Consider the following 8,676-nt stretch of genomic DNA (forward strand, 5'->3'; position numbering starts at 1 on the left):
TGGCTATCTCATAACTCACTCTGTAGACCAGGCTGGCCTCGAACTCAGAGATCTGCCTTCCTCTGCCTCTTGAGTGCTGGGATTAAAGGCATATACCACCATTGCCCAGTCCAGATTGATTTTTCTACATCAAGCAACCAAAGTGTGTGGTGTTTTTGATAATAGGATCTAGTTACGGTACTATTGCTCACATTCGTTTTTTTTTTAATTATTTATTTTTATGTGCATTGGTGTTTTGACATGGGTGTCCAGTCCCCTGGAACTGGAGTTACAGACAGTTGTGAGCTGCCATGTGGGTGCTGGGAATTGAACCTGGGTCTTCTGGAAGAGCAGTCAGTGCTCTTAACTTCTGAGCCATCTTTCCAGTCCCAATTGCTCACATTCTTAACCTGTGCCTGTAATCTCAGTAAATTCAAGGCTAGCCTGGTCTACAAAGTGAGTTCCAGGACTGTTACACAAAGAGACACTGTCTCAAACAAAACAAAACACCTGGGGTAGAGCTAAAAGCTAGAGTCCTTTATGGCAAAACTGAAGAATACATATCTTCTGCAACCTATGGAAGCAGAATGTCCTGAAAATCAATCCTGTAATCTGATTTTGAAAGTATGAGTCCCCAGTAGCTTAGGGAGCCACTAATAGAAAGTACAAGACTCTACTACTCTGAGACCTGGTATGGGACTATACATTCTGGTACCTGGGAAAGCTTCCTCCTAATCCTTGGAGCCAAAGAAGTAGCCCTTCCTCCTTAATGGAAGATGCCTCACAAGATGATACTTGCCCCCTTCAAGACCTGACCCTGGCTTTGTGGCCCTAGGCCAATTACTGTGATCAAGTCTCATCATGGACCAGGTGTGGGGGAACTTCTCCAGATGTGGGAACACAGGGGTTCTTCATCATGGACCAGGTGTGGGGAAACTTCTCCAGATGTGGGAACACAGGGGTTCTTCACCAAAAAGGCTGCAGGAGCTGACTAATACCCCAGCAGACATCGGAAGAGCATGCTTGGGTAGGGACCTTGGGAGTGCTGGACTGCAATCAGGAGGTGGAACGCAAGGCTGAACGAGAGAGAGGTGATTGATGTGGGGACGCACCACCGCACCCAAGCTGAGATATAACATTTTAAAGGCTTGGCAAGGACACCTGAAGCCAGCTTCCGATGTCACTGGGCAGCATGGTCAAAGTTTTGGGGAAAAGTACTAGTGCTAGTTAATGATTTGGGGATATTAAATCTTCTGCAGGGGAAGGGACAAAAGGCACAGAGAGGTGGGCATGCACCATAGAACTGGTGTCACATAAGACCAGAGAACCCTACCGCCCACTGTGAGCCTCACAAGGGCCCAGAAATTCTCCCTTCAATAACGTCATTAGACATGTACAAGTTGGTGCAGGGCAACGACATCCTCAGCTCAGTGGTAGCTATCCTCCGCAGGTCACAGTTGATGGCAGTGGAAGCTGCTGGGGACTTGACTCCCCAGAGTCAGTGGCTACAGCAGGAAAACTCAGAACAGAAACCAGATGATAGCATGTGGTCATCACAAACACACAGTCATTCACAGGAATCTACCAGGATGACCAAGAGGACATGACATTCTTGGACAGGTGGACTGCCAAGGAAGAGGTCCCTTCTCTTACATAATCTAAAGTAGGCAGGCAGGAGAGAGTAAAAGGATGATGTCAGTCACTGCAAAGACAATCACAATCCACATGGTTGCCAGATCCAAGCCATGTTTCAGATACATAGCCGAATGATTGAAGGGGAGTGAGTTCGCGTCTAGAAGAATCTTCTGATACTATAGTAAGTTGCTAACACCCCAGTCTTCTCCTAAGATGCAATTATCTGAACAGCTGTGCACTGAGCAAGGGGAATATCCAGATCTTACAAGGTTCTGAGCATAGAACCTGAGACCGAGGGACCAACACGCCATCGCAGACACTTGGCAGACTGAGACATACTGCAGAGGGAGGTGACCAGAGGGGACCTGATCACAGACTCACCTGATGGATGTTTCTTGAACATAATGGGAATTGATGTACTTAGCTGTAGTGGGTAGCTGTTCCAGCTTTGACCTTGAAACACTGCCCCTAGAGTGACAGAGTGATGGCAGATAACTACGACACCTGCCCATGACCTGCCCCCGGGCATGGCCAAGAGGGACCCCTTAAGACTGGAGGTGCTACGAGCTGGCCCCTTCTGGATACCTCGTAGTCCTGGAAGCTGGATGGGAGACCAAGCCAGAGTTCTCTGCTGGATGGTACCTCATCTCTCCTGGATCCTGTAACCCATCCCTACTGGCTGTACATTATCCCAGAAATAAACCTCTCTTGATTACCAGACAAATTACGTGAAACTGCCTCATTAAATACAGCAATACTTAGCAAATACCAGAAACCTCTCTTCTGTTTTTTGAAATAAGAGTTAAAGAGGGGCTGGCAACATAGTTTAAGGGGCTTTGCTGCCAAGCTGGATAACCTGAGTTCAATTCCCGGAACCCATATGGTGTAATTTATCTTCTAACCTCCACATATCCACAGTGACATGCTCATGCCCCCTCCCACATACACAAATATAATTTTAAATTAAAAAAAAGTAAACTGGACGGTGATGGTGCATGCCTTTAATCCTAGCACTCAGGAGGCAGAGGCAGGTGGACCTCTATGAGTTCGAGGCCAGCCTGGTTTACAGAGAGAGTTCCTGGACAGCCAGGGCTACACAGAGAAACCCTGTCTCAAAAAAAAAAAAAAAAAATTAGGAGAGGTCACATGGAAACCAGGCCCTCCTGTTAAAACAGTAAATCAGAAATAACCCCAGTTTCACTTGGAAGGAAGTGATTGTTGTTACTCTCAGGGACACATAGTCGTGGTGCCTACAAGGTCTCTGTTTAACTGACCCATCCTGTTTCAATCTTATAAAAATCAGATAAATGGCCAGGCGGTGATGGCGCACGCCTTTAATCCCAGCACTCGGGAGGCAGAGGCAGAGGCAGGTGGATCTCTGTGAGTTCAAGGCCAGCCTGGTCTACAGAACGAGATCCAGGAGAGCCCCAAAACTACACAGAGAAACCCTGTCTCGAAAACAACCCACAGAAAATCAGATATATGGCTGCAGATGAGGTGAACACAGCCACGCAGAAGCTCCAGCTCACCACTGAGCCAGATGCACTAGCAATTTTGGCTGTTAATTTGGTGACGGAAGATAAGTCCCTTTCCCTGGGGACAGACACCAGGGGGACTTCACAGTCACTCCTAGGGCTTCCTGCTTCCTGCCACAAGAGAGTCCAAAGGGACCTGGATCACTGGCCTTCCATGGCACATCTTCATCCACTGTATTGATGATGATGAGTGAATTGAACTTGGCTTACAGGAGACATTCTTGATGCTCTTACGAGGCCTCTGCTCGAAAGAGGGGGAAAGTAATGCTGCAAAGAATCATGGGTCTTTGTGCAAGTTGTAGGTATCTATTTATTTTATTTTATTTATTTATTTTTTTTTTTGGTTTTTTTCGAGACAGGGTTTCTCTGTGTAGCTTTGCGCCTTTCCTGGAACTCACTTGGTAGTCCAGGCTGGCCTCGAACTCACAGAGATCCGCCTGGCTCTGCCTCCCGAGTGCTGGGATTAAAGGCGTGCGCCACCACCGCCCGGCAAGTTGTAGGTATCTAAAGGGCTGACACCATCACGCATTTCCTACCATTAAGGAAGTTTATCAGGCTTTTTCAGATCTCAGAGCTAAAAAGGGCTGTACTTGAAAATACCCTGCCTATTCACTGGGTGACTCAGAAGGCTACTGGTTTTTACTGGGGCCCCAAACAAGAGGGGTTTTCAGCTCTAGGCCAAGATATAATTTCCATGCCTCACGAGTCCTTATAACCCAGCAGATGCTACCTAGCTTTGACTCATACTGATGCTCTGGGGAGTTTCTGGCAAGCCCAGAAAGCTCTGGAGCAAGGCCATACCTTCTGCAGTGGGAGAGTACTAAAAAAAAGTCTGGTGTAGCAAGATGTGATTGGCTATGCCTGTAAGCCCCATCACTCCCGGGGGTTGGGGGAGGTAAGGCAGGAGCATCGTGAGTTGCAGGCTAGTCTGAGCTGCATAGCAAGACTATGTTTAAAAAAAGAAAGGGAAAGACAGAGAGAAAGAAAGAAAGAAAGACAGGCAGGCAGGCAGGAAGGAAAAGAATAAAAGAAAAGAAAAATATCTGATATGTAACTGAAACCCAATCATTGCTCGAGTAGAGTAAGTGGCTGGAATTGCCCATTATCAACTGTGTGTTTCAGAAACACCAAGTCACAAGTTTGGGTGGTCACCGTAAAAACCCCAGAGATGATGGAGATGTCACATTCAAAATGAGACCTGGGGGATGGAGAGATGGTGCAGTAGTTAAGAGCACTGTCTGCTCTTCCAGAGAACCCAGGTTCAATTTCTAACACCCATGTGGCCGGTCACAATTGTCTGTAATTCTAGTTCCAGGAGATCTGACACCCTCACACAGATACACATGCAAGCAAAACACCAATAAAATAAATATTTTTCTTTTTTAAAGATGAGACCTGAGTAAGTGGGAAGGGCACAAGCAAACTATGTGAACAGGGAGATGGACCCCAGGCCACCGCCTCTGCTGGACCTGCTCCTCTCTTTCAAGTTATGTTTCTGGCTGCTTGGGGAATTCTCTAGCAGCAGCAGCTGGCAGACAGGGAAAGCATCAGGTCTGCTCAAAGACTTGGTGTGGACCACAAAGGACCTGCAGCCACATTATAGCCACAGTCAAGGGTTGCCCAAAAAGGCAGTGGTGAGGAGAAATCCCCTGGGGACTGGACTTAAAGCAATTGTACCTGGTCATCTGCACAGAGCAGAAGGACAAAGTGAGCTAAGGACAGACAGGTCACGAACTACAAGCAGTAGCCAGTGGCTTTTCTCATGGGAACAAGACAGGAGACTGGAGACGGGACACTGTGTGGGGAGAGCAAGCAAATGGATGGATGGATGGATTAGAGGTAGCACAGGGTCTGAAGATCTGTGTGTCAGACACCAGTACCCACCAGTAAGAATTCTATGCAGGATATATAGGTGGAGTCTTTCTGTGTCCGGACAGTCACTCCCAAATAACCATAAGAAACTTAATATTAATTATAAATGCTTGGCTGATAGCTAAGGCTTGTCTCCAGCCAGCTCTTACAACTTAAATTAGCCCATTTCTATTCATCTACATGCTGCCCCGAGGCTTGTTTACCTCATCTATGAACTTCCCATGTTGCTTCTTCCCCATCTGGCTTGAGACTCCTCAGACTCAGCCCTTTTTCTTCCCAGCATTCGCTCAGCCCCCAAAATCCTGCTTAGGTACTGGCCAATCAGCTTTTTATTAACAATGAGAGCAGCACATTTTCACAATGTACAGAAGGATTATTCCACAGCATTAAGGGACATTGAGCACAGGGACAAGATAGCTTGGCCAGTAACTGTCATCTGGTATCAATCAGAGTGTCTGATCTCTTCATGGGATTCTGAACAGCATCATGTTGGACTGACTCACTTCACCACAAAGGAGATGTGACAATCAACACATGACTTCAGGGTTGCTGATTGCCATTGTTTAGTTTTTGGAGACAGCCCAGATTGGCCTCAAACTTGCTATGTAGCTGAAAATGACCATGAATGCCTGATCCTCCTGCCTCTACCTTCTGAGGGTAGCTAGCTTTCTTGTTGTTCTTTGGGGCTTGTCAGCTCTACAATAATGACATGGAGACTTCTTATTAATTATGAAAGCTTGGCCTTAGCTTAGGCTTGTTCCCAACAAGCTCTTAAAACTTAAATTAACCTGTTCCTATCCATGTTTTGCCACGTGACTTTTTAACCACTCTTCCATTCTGCACATCCAACTTCCCCAATGTCTCCCTGGTGTCTCTTGTGTGCCTAGATTCATTGCCCTGAGTTCCTCTGTCTCCTGGAAGTCCCACCTAACCATTCCTGTCTAGCTATTGGCTGCTCAGTTTCTTATTAAACCAATCACAACAATACATCTTCACACAGCGTACAAATATCCCTCAACACCTGAGTGCTGGGATGACAAACATATACCACCACACTCAGCTCTTTTTAAACATTATTTCTTTGCTTTGTTTTATTTTGTGTGAGGGTGTGAGTACAGACACACACTGTCACGATGGAGGGGTGGAGATCAGAGGACAGCTCTGGGGTTGTGAGTCAGCTCTTTCCTGCTACCTTGTAGGATCCAGGAATCAAACTTAGGCATCAGGCTTACTCACAAACACCTCTTCCTGCTGAGTTACCTCACCACACACACACACACACACACACACACACACACACACACACACACACACACATCCGTGTCCAAGTCCACATATACATACACATATAAATAGCCATTTTAGGAAACATGAAGCAGTATTTCACTGTGGTCTGTTTTTTGCCTCTCCCGAGTTCTGGGATAAAAGATTTCTCATTGTGGCTTTGATTCATCTTTCCAACAACTAATGGGGCTAAATCTCTTCTCATGTGCATATTGGCCCTAAGTAGAAACTTGTAGAAATTCTGTTCGGTTCTTTTGACCATTTCTTAGTTGGTCTGTATTTTTCTGCAATTAATTTGTTTACGCTTTTTTAAAATTTTTTTATTTTCCGGAGCTGAGGACCGAACCCAGGGCCTTGTGCTTGCTAGGCAAGCGCTCTACCACTGAGCTAAGTCCCCAATCCCTTGTTTACATTTTCAAAATTCATTTATTTCAGATGTATGAGTGTTTTGCCTTCATGTATATCTGTGTACAGCATGTATGCCTGGTGCCCACAGAGGCCAGAAGAGGTCATTAGAGCCCCTGGAGCTGGAGTTATGGGCCGTTGTGAGCCACCAAGTAGGTGATATTTATAAATGGAATCTAGGTCCTTTGGAAGAGCAGCCGGTGCTCTTAACTGCTGAGCTACCTCTCCAGTCCCTGAAATTAATTTTTATACTGATTTTTGATAATTGATTAAACATGCCTCTAAATTAAAATAATTTGTCTAAAGGCTGTTTTGGATTTTCTGCCTATATTGAGACATTGGCAAATACTAGGCTTATTATTCTCTTCCTAAAAGTCAAACTTCCTTGTCTCGCCTGTGCCTATATGGGGAAGCATTTCAACAGCAAGTGGATGTCTACTATAGGCTACACTAGATGGGAACTGCCAGGCCGTAGGGGTCCAATTCTAACCTTATTTTATTCAGTGTTAATTGTTAATGCATGGCTACTTTCACAATGCTCTTTCTGTTTATGAGATGAATATAGGTTTTTATTCTTTGTTCACACGGAAGATTACATTTGTGGATTTTTCTGACGTCATCAAATTTTATTTCTTGGGAGTGTCCATTGGATTGAGCTGGACAGAGGAAGGAATGAGAAATGAGGAAGAGAAGGGCATGATTCTATTTTCTATCCATCATTCATCTATCATCTGTCTACCAAGATCGACTACTTCATTGGCAATGAATCACCTCACTCAATCTGGTGGCTTGTTAGACATGCACAAAATCCATAGAGCAGACAGGCAAGCTGGACTCTCTGGGGCAGGAGCTGACATCACAGTCCATGGCAGAATTTCTTCTTCTGCAGGGGAAGCCTTTTCATGATGGAGGGAGGAACATCCAGAGCACTGGGGCTAATTCTCTTTACCTCAAGTCAGCTGGCTGTAAATGTTAACTACACATGCAAGACATCTTCCCAGCAATGCTTGGAGAGGTGTCAGACGGAGTAACCGGGTACCAGAGCCAGAGCACAGACACATCAAACCGATAATAGTGCTCTGGTGGGACCTGCCTGATGCTCAGTGTGAGAGTCAAAACACTTTAAGTTTTAATCACTATGCCTTAGAGATCCACGAAACAAAAATGTCTCTGATCTGCAAGCCCCTTGCCCAAGGACAGATAGTTCTTGAAATGCTGGAGGCTATTGTTTATGGGAGATAACAAGCCATTTGTTTTCACTTTCCTAAACAAGTTTGTTTGACCCATTTATACCGGATGTGCTTGATCACATGTGGGAAGGAGGTTCATAGGCAAAAAATGTGTAAGGATGTAGGCTAGAGGTACGTTCAGGATGTATGCTTGCCCCTGATTGGACATGATGTGAAATTGCAATGAATTATGGTTTCTCCTTCTTAAGCCACTGCAAACTGTAATTCTAGGCCATTTCCTGGGAACCTGGGTATGGACCTAGCCAGAGCCCATCCACCTGGCCAATATTAATTAAAGCTTGCTTCAAATTTGGCTTTAACCTGTGGTGGTGGTGGTCTTATTCTTTTTTTTGTTTTGTTTTTTTTGGTTTTTCGAGACAGGGTTTCTCTGTGTAGCTTTGCGCCTTTCCTGGGACTCACTTGATAGCCCAGGCTGGCCTCGAACTCACAGAGATCCGCCTGGCTCTGCCTCCCGAGTGCTGGGATTAAAGGCATGCGCCACCACCGCCTGGCGGTGGTCTTATTCTTAATCGGTAGGATTAACAGCTTCTCTCAGGATTAGACTGAGGTTGTGTGCTGTGGGAAGCAGTCCAGAGCCCTCCCTTTATGGGATTGTATTAATAAAATACTACCAAATGTAATCATTAAAATGTTTTATTAGCATATGCTAATTATATGTAATAATGGGTTTTAGCATGACATTTCCACACATGTTGTTTCCATCTGAGCATTGACCA

The sequence above is a fragment of the Peromyscus californicus genome, unplaced genomic scaffold (genome assembly GCF_007827085.1).
Source record: "Peromyscus californicus insignis strain IS unplaced genomic scaffold, ASM782708v3 Scaffold_3__1_contigs__length_106647218, whole genome shotgun sequence".
NCBI classification, from domain to species: domain Eukaryota; kingdom Metazoa; phylum Chordata; class Mammalia; order Rodentia; family Cricetidae; genus Peromyscus; species Peromyscus californicus.